Genomic DNA, 18,200 nt, shown 5'->3' on the forward strand with positions numbered 1-18,200 from the left:
TTGGTTAATAAGAGGATATTCGATGATTATTTTCATTGGTCGACTGAAACGTTTTCCTCATTTTGAATGAAGTGGCAAACGGTTCTTCACTGATACCGAAAGTGAAAACTCCCGTGGGTAGCTTCCCTTTGCCGCACAATATTTACATATGTTTTAGACCAATGAGCGCTGGTATGCATATTCGGTGCGGATGCATAATTAGACGAGGTGTGGATATTAGCGGCTCGCAAACGAAGATTCGTCCAAATGATGGTTAAAAACAACCTGCAGCGAACGGAAGCTGAAAACTAAAGGTGCATATAGTTCAAACAATCATTCAACTGTATTTATTTGACCTTACACAGACTGTAGGAAGAGGCAAACCGTCTTGAACAATATTTTTCCCCAGGAAGCGACTCCAAGAACACAGAAGACTCGAAGGTGAGTGACGTACCTTGTAGTCTTTCTGTGATAGTAGTAGTCCAGTGGACGACACCTTCGCCTGTGATCAGTGTTCGCGAGAGGAAAATTATTGCAGATTGGCCGACTTCGACAGTGATCTCCGTTCTGTTCTTCACAGTTATGATGAAGACATCGTTCTAAGGTCAAAACAAGTCGAAATTTTGGGACTGCTGCCCGAAGGAGACCGTGATATATGGTTGCATCACTGTCAACTCGTTACAAAAAAAATCGTCTGCTCTAGCGAGCCCCGGAACCACTTTTGCCATATTTAGAGTTGTTTGCACAGTAAATACATCCGCAAAAAATAGCTCGCTTGAAACTGTCTGAATAAAAAATTCCTCTGTAATTTAAAGATTACAAAACACAATGAAAAATCATTATCGACGATCGCGAATCTAACACATTACAAAAAGCTCTAAATATGTTTTTGAAAAAAATCAGTTTCCTTGCCAGACAAGGAAACTCAAGGCATCCTGTCAGGGAGAGAATGACCCGAACTCATTTTGACCTGAGTTCAGGATGGCCGTGAGGAGCTTTACGATCTGTTAGGCGAAGTCTAATTTGCGGGGCGCAACTGCTAAACGATGACGACGGGAAGAGGGTGTGCAAATCAAACCAAAAGTCAGCCGTCGACATGCGCAGACAAGGCGTTTGAACGCACCCTGGGGTATTTCCTTTTTTCAGTCACACACACACACACACGTACACACACACACACACACACACACACACACACACACACACACACACACACACACACACACACACATACAAACACACACTCACACAAACGCACGCACATGAACACGCACGCACATACAACCTCATCCCCCCTCCCCCCTCCACCCTTTTCAGACTCTTGGCTTTCGTACATCTTCTCCTTCCCTTCTCTTTTTGCCTTGGTCTGTTTGCCTCTTACCTCTCTCTCCTCCCCCTTTCACTTTTTTTTTGTCCCTTCGATTTCTTGTCCATAATACCCCCCCCCCCTCCTCCCTCCCTTACCTTGGCTGTCATCCTCCCTCGCTCCCCTTCAACCAAAGAGGGTAGGAGCATCAATCATCGCTCCGTCCTGAGCCGTGGTCATCTTCGACAACGACGAACAAACACAAACAATTGATTTCAGTCAGTCCTTTTGCACTGCGCAGTAAGCGCACTCGGGGCGCTTTCTTACAGGGGATCATATCAATCAATCAATCAATCAATGACGCTTATATCGCGCATATTCCGTGGGTACAGTTCTAGGCGCTCTGCAGTGATGCCGTGTGAGATGAAATTTTATACGGCCAGTAGATTGCAGCCATTTCGGCGCTTATTTACCTTTCACGGCCTATTATTCCAAGTCACACGGGTATAGGTAGACAATTATTAACTGTGCCTAAGCAATTTTGCCAGGAAAGACCCTTTTGTCAATCGTGGGATCTTTAACGTGCACACCCAATGTAGTGTACACGGGGGGAGGGTGCGGACACCGAAGAGAGTCTGCACACAAAGTTGACTCTGAAATAAATTTCCGCCGAACCTGGGATCGAACTCACGCTGACAGCGGCCAACTGAATACAAATCCAGCGCGCTACCAACTGAGCTATATCCCCGCCCCATATGACAGAGAACTGAACCTGCTCGATTTTCAGTGTTCATTCCTCGCAGAGAAACCCTCCTTCTGTCTGTCTGGTGATCCAATTTGAATTTTTTGTTCGTTTTCGTTTATTCCTCTTCCTCTTTTACTCCTTGGTTACCGCCCTTAATTGATCCGCCTCCCGACCCACCCAACCTACGCTACCTTTCGCTCTCTTTGACTTGATTTTAATTCTACTTCTCTTGTTCCCCTTCTGTCTCGTCCTACTCTCTCTCTTCTTTTCTAGATGAAAAAAAAGTAGACTTAAAGGCCTTTAGTTTTTGGTTCATACTGATACTTTCTCGCAAAGAAGTTTTATTTCGTGCTTGGAAGTTTTTCTCTTCTCTTCAAGTTACCGTTAGGCCTCATAAAATCGATAGATATGTGATGTTTGAATTAATATTAAATTCAAAAATAATGAAAATCCGTGTTATGCAAATAAGTCCCCTGTAGTTACGATGACGCTCGACACCGCTGTCTTGGTCGGCGGGTTACGTTCAGGCAGGCGTTTTAGTTCAGTTTTGATGTTAAAGCCGACAGATTGACTCAATATTTTGATATAGCTTTAGGCGACTTATTATTCGCTATTCTCAACGTTTCCAGTCATTCAACAGTCGTGGGTTGTTAATCTGGACGCACCAAGGATAGACTTCTGAAGATAGAAAATACCCCGAGGACCCAGCCGCTGGTTTTAATAAGACATTTTTAGAAATACGATATTTACATTTCGTCTCTGCAGGACGTCACATTTCTATAGCGACAACAGGGCCGTTGAACTCGAAATGATCAAAAACCGTCAAAAGCAGCAACAACAACAACAAAACAATCTACAAAGGCCTGCAAATGTGACATTTTGGATGATGAATAGTTTCACAGTGATGGAAAAGTGGGACGGGTGTGAGGGGGTGGTGCGTGTATGGGTGTGTGTGTGTGTGTGTGTGTGTGTGTGTGGGTGCAAAATAATACGTTATTAGTTGATTATCTTTATAATGGACGTTGCCTGACATAAATTCCGATTGCCTTCTTCATTTATTCAGAAGATAGACCCCTATGGTTTGATACATGAAACCGAGTACAATCCCGTGTTCGCGCACAGGAGCAGATGTCGATGGAAGATTACATATACACATGACGCAGATAATCAACCATTTCTTTTTATCGTGTGCATCTATACAAGCTTTGTGTATTACATGAAATATCACAGACGACAAATTAGTCGAATTTGCATTATTTTTGCTTTCGCAACTGTCGAAGGCTATACTCCCTTAAGTGCAGAAGTCGGTATTTTTTTAGTCTGCATGCCAAGAGCAGTCTGCCCACAGACGACGAAGAGGCGGAGAATGATTTACACGAAACACGAAATGAACTCATAGAGTATTGAGCTACCAGTAGAATCCCCACGATTCTCAGAAACGACTCTCAGAAGCTGGATACGCCTTTTATGAATTGATACTGCATGCCCGGCACTTACTGATATCCAAACAAATACGTACCCGTATCCATTTACACACACAAATGTAAGGGGGGGTGGGGGGGGGGGGGGGGGGGGGGCATATCTCCCGCCGGCTCAGATTCAATCAAATACCGTAAGCCACTCACACACGAAAGTGTAAGATGGAGATAACTTTAAAACAAAATCCCTCTCAGAGACTCAGATAAAACCAAATACACACGAAGATCAGAGAGAAAAAAGAAAGCACAATAAATTTAAGATATTAAAACAAAACGGGAATCGAAACAAAGACCACCCAATCTATAGCGCCGAAATTTATCACGCTGAACTATGAAGGCCGCTGACGAACAGAGTAACATTGGAAGGAAGAAATGACAAAGAATTTCGAGAACGAAGTTCGGTGTTTTTGTTGTGTGTCAAATTAGCAGGAAAAAATTACTCGTAAGGTCCCCACCACCGCTAGGCTGTGTGTGCATCGGTATCGTATATCATTAACGCAACTCCAGAACATCACCATCCCGCACTGCCTATGAATTGCACTGAACAATGTCAGTACAAAAGAGTCACGAAAACTCTTGAAAAAGATAATCAAGAAGCAAAAGAACGTTCCCGATAACAGTCTGTCTGAAATCTCGCGCCTGCGTAATTGACACGCGCTATGCACTAAACCTCTCTCGTATTCTTCGCATCTACGCAAAAGAGCGTATCCAATACGAACTTCTCGTTAACCGTTTCTTCTTCGGTTTTGCATTCATTTTAAAGCCTCTTTATTTATTTCAGCATAATATGTACACACCTGTTCCTTCCATCGTAGACCACTGAAACACCCAAGTGAATTAAAGGTTCTCTGGGGTTTAAAATTTAGGAGTGTAGCTCGCTGATTTTTGTTTTTGTCATTTAAGTGTGATTCGACAGCTAACGTCTACGTGGAGGGGTGTGGGGGAAGTTGTGGGGTGGGGCCAAGGGGCTGTAAATGTGCTGTTTTTGCCCAAAACACACATTTATTTTCGATTGGCCAAAGGAAGCCAGCACAAACATTTGTGCAAGCTGAATAAAAACGGAGCACAAAACGTGCTTGGAGAAAAAAATGTATCCGGTCTTTTTGATCTTTATCACTCGTATAACGTAAAAATAATGTTTTCTACGTCAGGGCGCGTTTTAACGTTAAATTAACGACCCGTAATATGGTACAGGTGTAAGTGCGTATGTGTGTGGGGGAGGGGGTGGTGGTGGTGAGGGGGGAGAAAAGAGAGAGAGAGAGCGAGAAAAGAAGAGAGAGAGAGCGAGAAAAGAAGAGAGAGAGAAAGAGGAAGAGAGAGAGAGAGAGAGAGGGGGGGGGAGAGAGAGACAAGGAGAGAGAGAGAGAGAGAAAGAGAGAGACAGAGACAGAGACAGAGACAGAGACAGACAGACAGACAGACAGACAGACAGAGACAAGACAGACAGACAGAGACAAGATCGAAAGCACGTAAAGCTTTTACAACGATTTCATATGAGAGACCTGTTGTTTGAAGTTGAAAGCTGCAGGTTCTGTTTGTTTGTGCTGTTTTACTGTGTGTTAATTTTCTTATTATTCGACAAAGTGAATCACATTTTAAAAATAGACTGAAGACTTCAAGTGCTTACCACTTCCATTGTCTTATCCATGTATAAGATGCAGGACAGTAAAAAATTTAAAAACCTGCAAAAACAAACAACAACAAAAAAAAGCCATCACAGATCATTCAAATAATGTTGGTGTTATTGTTGTTGTTACATTTAGTCAAGTTTTGACTAAATGTTTTAACATAGACGGGGAATCGAGACGAGGGTGTGGCGTGTGTGTGTGTGGTTGTGTGTGTGTGTGTGTGTGTATAACGCGATTCTGAGAAACCACTGGACTGATATTCATGAAACTTAACATGAGAGTTCCTGAGTATTATATCTCCAGACGTTTTTTTTCAGTTTTTGGATAAATATCTTTGATAACGTGATATCCGGCTTTTTGTGAAAGTTGAGGCTGCACTGTCACGCTCTCATTTTCCAACCAATTTGGTTTAAATTTTAGTCAAGTTATCTTCGACAAAGCCCTGACTCTGGTATTGCATTTCAGCTTGGAGGCTTAAAAATTAATTAATGAGTTTCCTCATTAAAGTTGTCATTAAAATCGATTTTTCGCAAACAGATATAAAATTGATTGCATCGTATTCTTCATCAAAATTTGAATCTAAAAATATATACATATGTCATGTTTACTTTTAAAATGTGATCACAATTAACAAAAATAGGTTTAATAGTACTACGATTATTATTTAAGAAATCGATCCAAAATTGATTTCATCTTATTCCGTATCATTTCCTGATTCCAAAAAACATATAAATATGATATGTTGTATTCGAAACAAGTGCAGAAAGTTAAAAAGAATACAGTACGCTATTTCGCTATTCTTGCATGTCAGTTTCATTTCGTAGTGCACGGGAAAATTGAGCGACTTCCTTGCCGCGTGGATTGACGAAGCTGTTTTGTCTGTGTGAAAAAAATGCAGTACGTTCAGTTTTATTCTGTGTGGTCGACAGATTGACTAAATGTTGTAATTTCGCCTTACGCGACTTTTATTTTTTTATTTTTTTAAACATAAGTTTATTTTAACAAAGGTTACAATCATGACATGTATACAAAGTTCACAGAAACAGCAACAAGCTAGAAGTTTATACTGGTGTTCCTGCATGACAGTACAACATATAAGGCGGTAACGGCTGAACAATTTGTCTCAATAAACCAAATATATTAATAACGTAATAAACGTTGCATAATGATTATACAGAAAGACAGTAAAAGGAAGGAAGGAGGGAAAGAAGATGAATAAAAGAAAATGGGTGGGTAGGAGATGTGCAGAAGTTAAAGTTGTTGTCCGGCTTGTAGAGCATTTATTCTGGTTTGCCATAAGCGGCCTGAACGTTCAATGAACGAGTGTACGGTGGAAAAAATGTTCCTGTTCAAATCTAAAGAATACTGTCTGTCTCCGTTTAAAAGGTGGGGGAGGTGAATTATGTGATTAGGGAGGGTATGTATAGTTTCTTGACGTGCTTCGCGATAATTTGGACAATCGAATATGAAGTGTTTTACGGATTCGGACGGGAATCCGCAGTCACAAGATGTGACGTCTCACTTGATCGTTATTAAGATCACTTATATATAACCTGAGCTTACAGTGAATTATTTGTGACATGCGATCTCCAGAATAAAAATAACACGGCGGACTTAAATAGTTTTTTGACAAAAAGTGCTTAAATTCACTTAGGGAGTCACTAAGTTTTATATAGTCTGGTAAAGAATTCCAGAGTTGTGTAGTAGATGGGAGAAATGAGTTTCTGTATAATTCAGTTTTAAACGATGGAACTTTCCTGTCTAGAGGTCTGCGCCGGTGATATGGGTTATTAGTTGATATCAATGGTGGCAATATCGCAAATAAGTAGTTTGGCACCTTGCGGTGAACGATCTTGTGAAATAATATCAATTTATGACGTTTACGCCTATTTAGTAATGAAATAAAGCCTGACTCATCGTACAATTTTTGATGGCTTGTACCGCGGGCTGCTCCAACAATGGTTCGAATTGTATCTAAGTGAATACTTTCGAGCTCGGTGGCTAACTCCTTAGGGCAGTTATCCCAGAGAACATCAGCATAATCAAAATGTGGCAATATGAAGGATTTGTACATTATTTCTAAAGCTTTTCTGCCTAGTCTATTATAAGATCGTAAGCAAGCTACTAGTGTACGGCATTTTGCTATAACAGATTTAATATGTAACTCCCACTTACCGTTAATCTGAATAATAATACCAAGATGTTTATGACTTTCAGTTTCTTGTAAAATTGTGCCACCGAAGTTTAAAGGGATGTAATCTGGATTTCTTTTTCTGCTTATATTCAGAAGTTTTGTTTTACTTTGATTAAATTTAACTTTCCACTGTCTAGCCCACTGGTCGATTTTATCAAGATCTGCGTTAAAAATATCTGTTCGCATCTGAGAATTTTCCAGGCTTAAATACGTACTTGTATCGTCGGCAAACAGTTTAATAATGGATTCAACGTTATCAACTATGTCGTTAATGTAAACAAGAAAACTTGTTGTTGTTATTGTTGTTGTTGTTGTTGTTGTTGTTGTCCCGGAATAAAACGTTCAGAGTATCGGCGCTGTAGTTATTGTCACAAATATATCTTGAAGTTGAATGAGTGTACCTTGAGGCATTGGTTATGGATTCAAATACGACTACTGTTGGTACATAGTTTCCGTCTCTTTGCAGGCTGAAAGGGATTTGCATTTTTCAGAGGTGTCTAGAGTAAGATGCTTTTAGCAACTGTACAAGCCACAACATAAATCTGTTTGAATGAAATCAAGGAAGTCTAGAATGACGAGAAGGACTGTAACTTTGATATCCTGGTAAGACGGACACGTTGAGTGCACCAATATAAGAGATTAGATAATATAACAAGGAGGCCTGTAACTTTAATATCCAGGTAAAACGAATATTTTAAAGTCTCTAATATGACTGATATGAGAAGATGACGAAAAGCATTGCAACTTTCATATCCTGGTAAGACGGATACACCAACATCTCCAGTAAGAGGGATATGATGGGGAAAGTTGATTGTTGTTGATTCTTGTCTCGAGAACGCATGAGGTCAAACGAGACCTATTCAGCATCCATCTTATTCTCTGTTTTGTTCTCGACCAACTCTTTAAAATCTATTCCCATTTTAATGTTGTTAAATGCTATTGCGAGTGTGTTCCAAAAGGTTGGTATTGCTGTTTAAGTGAAAGATGTCATCGTTTTATAAACCTCATGTGAGGCGGAGTGGGTCTTTAATGCATACGTATCATAGAAAAGGTGGAAGGTTCCTTAAAACTCAGATTACCGTCGGTAGCTTAAATCTTCAGAATTTCTGAAATGTTTGTCGATAATTTTCTGCACATCGATACACTTGATTAGAACGTGCTGTAAAGTCCATGGTGCAACCACAGAATCTCTGTGGGTGCAACGCATCCAATGATAGGGACAGAGAAAACGAGGTTGTTGTGTTTATTGGCATATAATACGCAGACCACTTGACACAGAAGATAATAATAATAATAATAATAATGGACATTTATTAATCGCCGTTTCTCACAAGAGCTCACGGCGATTTACATATTAATTTCTGCCGTGTGAGATGGAATTTTTTACACAATATATCACGCATTCACATCGGCCAGCAAACCTCAAGCCTATTAGGGCGAGCATTCACCTTTCACGGCCTTTATTCCAAGTCACACGGGTATTTGGTGGACATTTTTAGCTATGCCTTTTCAATTTTGCCAGGAAAGACCCTTTTGTCAATCGTGGGATCTTTAACGTGCACACCCCAATGTAGTGTACACGAAGGGACCTCGGTTTTTCGTCTCATCCGAAAGACTAGCACTTGAACCCACCACCTAGGTTAGGAAAGGGGGGAGAAAATTGCGGCCTGACCCAGGCCTGAACACGCAACCTCTCGATTCCGAGCGCAAGTGCGTTACCACTCGGCCACCCAGTCCTGTAAGTAAGTGGTGCAACCTGAACGACCTCAGACCACGAAGACTCTCCGCGTAGTTTACTCGATGAGTAGAAGCGGTGCAAACAGACGTCTCTGTCTCTTCAGCAACCTTGGGTTGATTATGTATTCACATGATGACACTGAGACGAAGGGCAATATCCGATGATGCGTCACTCATCGCGGTGCTCTTGTTGAGATTCAAGGAAGTGTGCCAGACAATCAATACTGCAGGGTACTGCGGAAAAACCAGACTGTGTGTGTGTGTGTGTGTGTGTGTGTGTGTGTGTGTGTGTTTGTGTGTGTGTTTGTGTGTGTGTGTGTGTGCCGCGTGCGTGCGTACGTGTGTGTGTGTGTGTGTGTGTGTGTCGTGTGTGTGTGTGTGTGTGTGTCGTGTGTGTGTGTGTGTGTGTGTGTGTGTGTGTGTGCCGCGTGCGTGCGTACGTGTGTGTGTGCGTAATTTGTCCAAGGCGTTAATCTTGCATGCCCGAAAAAGGTGTTTAAAATCGTGTGTGTGTGTGTGTGCGTGTGTGTGCGTGTGTGCCATTGTCGAGGTAGGAACTTCTGTTTGTAAGGTGTAACGGCACCGGTATACATTGGTCATTTTGTGTTCTGTCGAAATCACTTTCTTTGTTTTTAGAAATGCTCGGCACTGTTTTGTGAATGTTCATTGACATTTGTTGCTTTTACACATTTATTTCGTAAGTAGTCTTATTCTTGTATGACGTCAACATGACTATTTATTTTGTTTCAGAAATAATGTGCGTTGGATTTCGTTATCTGACTGATTACACACACACACACACACACACACACACACACACACACACACACACACACACACACACACACACACACACACACACACACAAACACACACACACACACACACACATACACACACACACACACACACACAACCAAAGTTGTCACTGTCGATTTTAACATTGGTTTTGTTTTAAAAAACAACAACAGAACCGACTGCCTACACTGAAATCTGATCGATAACATTAAATATCACAAAGGAAATCAAACATTTCATACACTGGCGGTGGGTTAAAAAAGAAAAAGAAAAAAGCCAATTTCGAAGAATAAAAAGGCTAAGAGAACATGCGATCATTGTACAGTAGTTGGGAATGGCTCCTAAATCGGGTTCCCAAGGCGATTTGAAGATACTGGAAGCTACAAACAGCTGCTCCTTGCATTTGTTTTAAATGTTATTGTCAAACGCAAAATCTCAAATGCCAGGCGAGAATGTGCACTTTCGCAGCTTAAATTCGAATGATTGTCCCCTCAAGCGATAATCTTAGGCTGGCAGGTCAAGATGTTCCAATGAAAAAGGCTGTAGACAGAAAGATTGCTGCAAGATTTGTTTCTATCTGACATTATTTATTCATTTTTATCCTTGTTTATTTATATTTTCTGTGCTGTACAACGTTGACGAACCTTTTGTTTTCTTAATTCAAAGAATTGGTTTGGAATTCAAAATCTTGATTTAGCAGATATATTTTGCAGAAAACATCTCGATTAAAATTCAAAATCTTGATTTTAGTCTCAAGGGCGTATTTTCAATGTGACAGAGGAGGCTACCGCTTCTTTCACAGCAGACTCTGCACCCGAGTTGTTGGCCTTTAAAAGTCTACACCAGTGGATTGTAGAATTCTGTTTGTGATGGGGTCTGGTGGTTTCCGATTGTCTGTATGTTCATGGAAACCTTCGGGTTTGCATAACAGTTTTTATAGGGCTAAGAAATTAGCCCTAACATTTTCAATCCTGTTTGATTGCACTTCGTTTCCCGAGGTGATCGTAGTGTTTCGGCACACGGTTACATCTGGCGCTTGCGAGCAGGGATGGGACTCGGCATGATATGTTCAGGTAATGGTATAATATGACCACTGAACATTTTCGTGCTGTTCCCATTCTGCGAACTTGGGATGGACAGTGGTCCCCCGGTTCGGAAGTTCGGGACGAAGTTCATTTCAAACGGGGGCGATTGTGACAGAGGAGGCTACCACTTCTTTCACAGCAGACTCTGCACCCGAGTTGTTGGCCTTTAAAAGTCAACACCAGTGGATTGTAGAATTCTGTTTGTGATGGGGTCTGGTGGTTTCCGATTGTCTGTATGTTCATGGAAACCTTCGGGTTTGCATAACAGTTTTTATAGGGCTAAGAAATTAGCCCTAACATTTTCAATCCTGTTTGATTGCACTTCGTTTCCCGAGGTGATCGTAGTGTTTCGGCACACGGTTACATCTGGCGCTTGCGAGCAGGGATGGGACTCGGCATGATATGTTCAGGTAATGGTATAATATGACCACTGAACATTTTCGTGCTGTTCCCATTCTGCGAACTTGGGATGGACAGTGGTCCCCCGGTTCGGAACTTCGGGACGAAGTTCATTTCAAACGGGGGCGATTGTGACAGAGGAGGCTACCGCTTCTTTCACAGCAGACTCTGCACCCGAGTTGTTGGCCTTTAAAAGTCAACACCAGTGGATTGTAGAATTCTGTTTGTGATGGGGTCTGGTGGTTTCCGATTGTCTGTATGTTCATGGAAACCTTCGGGTTTGCATAACAGTTTTTATAGGGCTAAGAAATTAGCCCTAACATTTTCAATCCTGTTTGATTGCACTTCGCTTCCCGAGGTGATCGTAGTGTTTCGGCACACGGTTACATCAAAGACGAGAAAAAGCTGTCTTTCTTATGCATAACAAAAGCCTTGAAGACGTAATAGTCTCCGTGACACAAGTTAAAAGTTAGTTAAATTGTAGTTTCAATGTTTATACTTTTCATGCATAAGCTGAGCCAATTCAGTCAATGACTACTTAAAATTAATCACGTGAAAGTTAAGGAGTGTTTCACTTTGTGTATCTCCAAAGACTGAAAATCTTATTTCAAATGTGTGTGTGTGTGTGTGTGTGTGTGTGTGTGTGTGTGTGTGTGTGTGTGTGTGTGTGTATGAGCGCGTATGTGTGTGTGTGTGTGTGTGTGTTTGTGTGTATGAACGCGTGTGTGTGTGTGTGTGTGTGTGAGTGCGCGCGCGTGTGTGTGTGTGTGTGTGTGTGTGTGTGTGTGTGTGTGTGTGTGTGTGTGTGTGCATGCGCGTGTGCCTGTGAGTGTGTATGTGCATGCGTGAGTGAGTGTGTGCGTGTGTGTTTGTATTGCAGACCTCCAAATACTCAAGAAACAAAGGTAAACTCAATACGTGATGTCTGTATTTTAATGTTTATGAAGAAAAGAGGTCAACACACCCCTACGTTATTTCAACTTCACGATTTCCGTTTTTTCCCCAATCACATGTGTGTATTATACTGATAAACAAAAAGGCTAATACACACATAATCTGCTCTACCAAACCAACGTAAGAATGATCTACAGCATCCACATTTTGAGAATAAAATCAACAACATCATCAAAAATGTACACCAGTGCTTGAATATGCACATGATTTGGAGACAAAGGAAAACACATCTACAAAAAAAGTCATCAGTCAAGATAAATGGTCTACATCATCAAAGCTGTAAGTATGTAGTCAACAATAATATTGCATATGTTCATCAATGTATAAATGTTCAATGTTCAGTTAGTAGGAAAACATTCTTCGTCTCTCACCATTATCACCATCAGTCAATATATTTCAAATCTATGGCTATTAAACATGTTTTTTTCCACAATTTTCAGACCTAGACGGAATATCCTGTAGTCTTTTCGGTCCAAAAATTGACCAAGACGCCATCTTGCTTGAGATTCGAACACTTTCACAGAAAGCGTTACTGTCTGATCCATCGTGCATCTGTCTTATGCTGGGATCGTAACTGGAGTCCTATGCGTCGAAAAGACGTTTTCCGGAAATAACTCTTATGAGGATTTTCAAGCGGTGTGGCACATCGAGGCAAGCTTTTCAAATCGAGGCTACTGCAGATGATGATTCGAAACAACAACCACCGCCTCCCCAAAATAAACGTGCCCACATTGCAGTCTCCTCATCATCCCCTTCCTCCGCTCGCTCTCTCCAATCCCCAGGAAGAGTAATAAGAAAGTTGAAACATTAAAGTTCGTGAGAAAAAAAAACTCTGAGAAAAATATACACACACGAAACAAAGTCGTTGGTGGATTTGAAAAGAAAACAGACAAACACGTACGTCTCTCCCTTTTCCCCTTACTTATTGACAGTAATAGGAACGTCCAAACACAAATATATAAGCCTATATTGTTTTATTCTGAGCAAAATGTACACACACGAAACAAACTTGGTGATGAATATGAAGAGAAAACGGCGCCCTCGCCCTCGTCCACATCCGCGACCCTACCCCCCCCCCCCCCCCCCCCCCCCCTCCGTACCCCGGCTCCGTCAGCTCCTGAACTACAGAGTAAACACAAAGAAAGAAAGTCATATGCACCAAAGTTCCAAGCACAGCTCGTGTAGCACACCCTGCAGGGAACACGTCATAAGCACGCAATGCGCATGTCTACATCAGAAAACAAGCGTCACTTCAGAGGCGAGCAAACAGTTATGTTTGGCCGGGCTCTGATTTACAAGACGTGCGTCTGTTCCAACGCCAGCGAGAGTCAATATAATCGCAGGCGAGATGGGGCTCATTGTATAAACACGATCCCCCTATCTCCGGGCTATAAACTGAGCCAAGGTTAGCTCAGGAACGTCAATAATGGTCTACAATTTCAGGCTTTTGTCACCGAACACACATCCGCTCTTCATTTCGCTCCAGCTACGCGACTGCATGGTTATCATGTTGAACAATGGGGGATTTTCAGGTTTGTTTGGATAACTGTGCGACTACACTGATCGACATGAACAAAGGTTCTGTAATCCCACCACTGTTTACCATATCCCCTTTGGTATTAAATATGTGGGGTTGATCTAAATGACGAATGGATCGTTTTGTACTTAATCATCAAGCAAAATCATGCCATCTTATGAAGAGCGCTGGAAAAATTCATTGGTTCAGCTTCCTTCATCTCTTAACCAACGAATTTGCAAACGTTCTTCGGTGCAGCGTCATAAAGAATTTGAATTGAAATACTGACACATTGTAAGTCGTTCATCTATATGTGTCGTATTTTAAACCCGATACGCGATGGAATTTAGACGGAAAACAATATCATTTGGTATCATTTGTCTCGCTGTCCGGGCTGACAGTATAGACGTGTGATCAACAAGTAGAAGAAGTTGACGGAAAACTTCCGGTTGGCTGTCCCAACAACAGTGTCATCAAAAATTCTTGTTTTTGAAAATCTCAAATTCCACGAATACGCTAAGAAGACAGCCAGCTTGTTTAGCTTGTAGCTGTTTGCCACAATCGCCAAATGCATGAACATCCAACTGCATTAGTGAGCTAATGAGGATAGAAATTAACAATCGCATATTTACATAACTGATACAGTATCTAGGGGGGTGGGGGGTGGGGGTAGTAACAGTAATAACATTGACTTAACAATCACAAATCAGCCCATAATGCTGAAAATCAGGATGATTTGACACAGAATTCAGTATTTACGTAATCAGCCGTGCGCAATTTCTAGGATGCGGTTACAAGTTTATCTCACATCAATTTGAGTCGTTCATTGTCATTCTAAACTTTGCTACGCACCACATTGATTATCAAAATTTGACAGCAACGGCAACATTGAGAATATTTCCATCACAGCAGTCATACAAAATGTATGAATATTTACTTAACATCAGTCATGCAGAATGTATGAATATTTCCAACACAGCAGTCATACAAAATGTATGAATATTTACATAACAGTAGTCATGCAAAGTACATGAATATTTACAAAGTCATTATTGTGATCGCTAAAGTAGTATAGTGTATTCTGTATTTTGGAATGGGGAACTCTATGCAAAGATTCCATACATTGCTTTTTTTGCTGTTGTTGTTGTTGTTTATTTGTTCGTTTGTTTGGTTGTTGGTTTGTTTGTCTGTTTACATATGTTTGACTGGCTATGGTTCTTGCCAGCGAGTGGGAAAAGATTTTCTGAGCTAAGTTCATTATCCGTATCATAAGTGTTTGTCTGTCTGTTCCGTATCATAAGTGTTTGTCTGTCTGTTCCGTATCATAAGTGTTTGTCTGTCTGTTCCGTATCATAAGTGTCTGTCTGTCTGTTCCGTATCATAAGTGTTTGTCTGTCTGTTCCGTATCATAAGTGTTTGTCTGTCTGTTCCGTATCATAAGTGTTTGTCTGTCTGTTCCGTATCATAAGTGTTTGTCTGTCTGTTCCGTATCATAAGTGTCTGTCTGTCTGTTCCGTATCATAAGTGTTTGTTTGTCTGTTCCGTATCATAAGTGTTAGTCTGTCTGTTCACTTTCGAGACCCTTGGGGCGAAGTACCGCGATAGTAACGTATTGTTTTGTCACAAATTAAACGTGCCAATAACTTAACATTCTTCTTTTTACATTTAGTCAAGTTTTGACTAAATGTTTTAACGTAGAGGGGGGAATCGAGACGAGGGTTGTGGTGTATGTGTGTGTGTGTGTGTGTGTGTGTCTGTCTGTCTGTGTGTGTAGAGCGATTCAGACCAAACTACTGGACCGATCTTTATGAAATTTTACATGAGAGTTCCTGGAAATGATATCCCCGGACGTTTTTTTCTTTTTTCGATAAATACCTTTGATGACGTCATATCCGGCTTTTTGTAAAAGTTGAGGCGGCACTGTCACACCCTCATTTTTCAATCAAATTGATTGAAATTTTGGCCCAGCAATCTTCGATGAAGGCCGGTGTTCGGTATTGCATTTCAGCTTGGTGGCTTAAAAATTAATTAATGACTTTGGTCATTAAAATCGGAAAATTGTAAAAAAAAATTTTATAAAACGATCCAAATTTACGTTCATCTTATTTTTCATCATTTTCTGATTCCAAAAACATATAAATATGTTATATTTGGATTAAAAGCAAGCTCTGAAAATTAAAAATATAAAAATTATTATCAAAATTAAATTTCCGAAATCGTTTTAAAAACTATTTCATCTTATTCCTTGTCGGTTCCTGATTCCAAAAACATATAGATATGATATGTTTGGATTAAAAACACGCTCAGAAAGTTAAAACGAAGAGAGGTACAGTAAAGCGTGCTATGAAGCACAGCGCAACCGAGCCAAACAGGCTCGTCACTTTCACTGCCTTTTGCACTAGCGGCGGACTACGTTCAGTTTCATTCTGTGAGTTCCACAGCTTGACTAAATGTAGTAATTTCGCCTTACGCGACTTGTTTGTTCTTAATTTGGGAACGTTAGCAGTCTATCTGTTTTTAAATTTGTATTTACAACAACTCTGTGCGTGTGTGTGTGTGTGTGTGTGTGTGTGTGTGTGTGTGTGTGTGTGTGTGGTGTGCGTGCGTGTGTGTGTGTGTGTGTGTGTGTGTGTGTGTGTCTGCGTGTGTGTGTGTGTGTGTGTGTGTGTGTGTGTGTGTGTGTGTGTGTGTGTGGACTTATTGATCTACGTGTTGTTATCAGTCTGTAAACAAGAACTAGGTCAAAGAAAAGCAGTATTGAAACACACACAAAAATGACAAGAGTAAAGCATGAACATATTCCGGAATCTTACAGCTTAATTCTTCCCCGGTTCATTAAGCAGCAAGGAAAATTCACATCGCAGCATATTCTTGAGGAACATTTTCTCACAATGTCATGTTTTGAAGATTATATCTACATCTCAGTTCAGCGTACTTTATCTTCAACTATCTAAAGCAGACAGCATGATAAATTGTAGCCAGCTTGTAGAGTCCATGTCTGCACAGCAAATAACTGCACCTGCAAATTTGCTATTTTGTCTTGTCCTTCTCAAGAATCTATGTACTCTGAACAAAGCGGCTATTGCATTTTAACATTTTATTGATGAATTGCAGGTTTTCTTTATTTTCAGTGTTCAGGAAACAGCGTGGTCGATTGCGGTCATCATCTGGAGAATCACGCCCCAAAGGAAGAATGTGTTCATTGCAAGGAAAGGACAGTGTCCGTTTTGCAGATAACGTCTGATGACTTGAGGACCTGTTTCCGTCAAGTGCTGTTCATATGGAAGACTGTCAAACAAATTTCCCCCACCTTTAGTTGGTTTAAAGTCGCCGAGGCCAAGTCGATTTAGTTCCGATTAAATTCAGATTTAGCAGCGACTTCAAAACACAGTTGGACGCTGCTCGACTCTTCGGCGATTTTCAAGCAACTTGCGGCAGAATTTTATGATCGCGATTCCCGATGGGGTTGGGTCTAGCCGGAAAACAACGAAGGCGACCAGACAACCCCGAATGGACAAGTCAGCTGAGGATCGGTTATCTAAAACTTGTCTGAGCGTTTGCTGCACTGTTCACATGGGCAGCGATTTTCAGCTGACTTGCGGACAAAAATCACTTGAAAGTTGGGGAAAAGTTAGTTGTTAGTCTGTCATGTGAACAGCACTTAAAGTTTCAAGTGACAGTGGTCATCAAATAGCAATTCCTCACGCAGAGCGTGTACACTTCTAGACCATTCAGAGCTTCTGGATCCTTCTTCGTTGAACAGGCGTCGGGGGCGGCGTATACGAGAAAGTGCCCGACCGGGTGGAATCCGAGCGCTGGGTCTGATTAGTGGAAATTGAGATTCGTTTGAGATTTCAACCAATCTGAACCAGTGATTCGGTCAACTGCTTGGGTCCCAGCCAGTTCGGCTCGTCCTCGTGCACGCCACCCCTGGACGCATTTTTGGTGTAGCCTGGACATTTAAGGCCTACCACTTTGAAAACATTGTCACGTCGAGAAATTGTTCATACTGAAGGTTAATCCAAGTTTCTACACTGATATAGTTTTAAAACCGGGTTCCTGCAGGTTTTTCTCAAAACAATCCTCTTTTCATAACCCATGCATGTTTTGTTTTCTTCAAATCATTAAAATTCAATGGTGTCAAACATTTCGAGAAGACGTCTCAATGCAAAAACTGCTGAGATGCAGAGATGTCCCCTTCTACAGAAGGAGCGACAAGAAGTGTGGCCGTCCCCCTGTCCACGGCAAAGCAAGCTCCGTGGCAGTCCACTGGAGCTGGAGAAGACGACGAACTTCAACTCCCGAGCTGGACTGAGTGTGTAAGCACCAGCGAACGCCAAGAAGAAGAAGATGCAAAAAATTGCGTCATGTAAAATTTCTG

This window comes from Littorina saxatilis, linkage group LG6 (genome assembly GCF_037325665.1).
Source record: "Littorina saxatilis isolate snail1 linkage group LG6, US_GU_Lsax_2.0, whole genome shotgun sequence".
Classification (NCBI taxonomy): Eukaryota; Metazoa; Mollusca; class Gastropoda; order Littorinimorpha; family Littorinidae; genus Littorina; species Littorina saxatilis.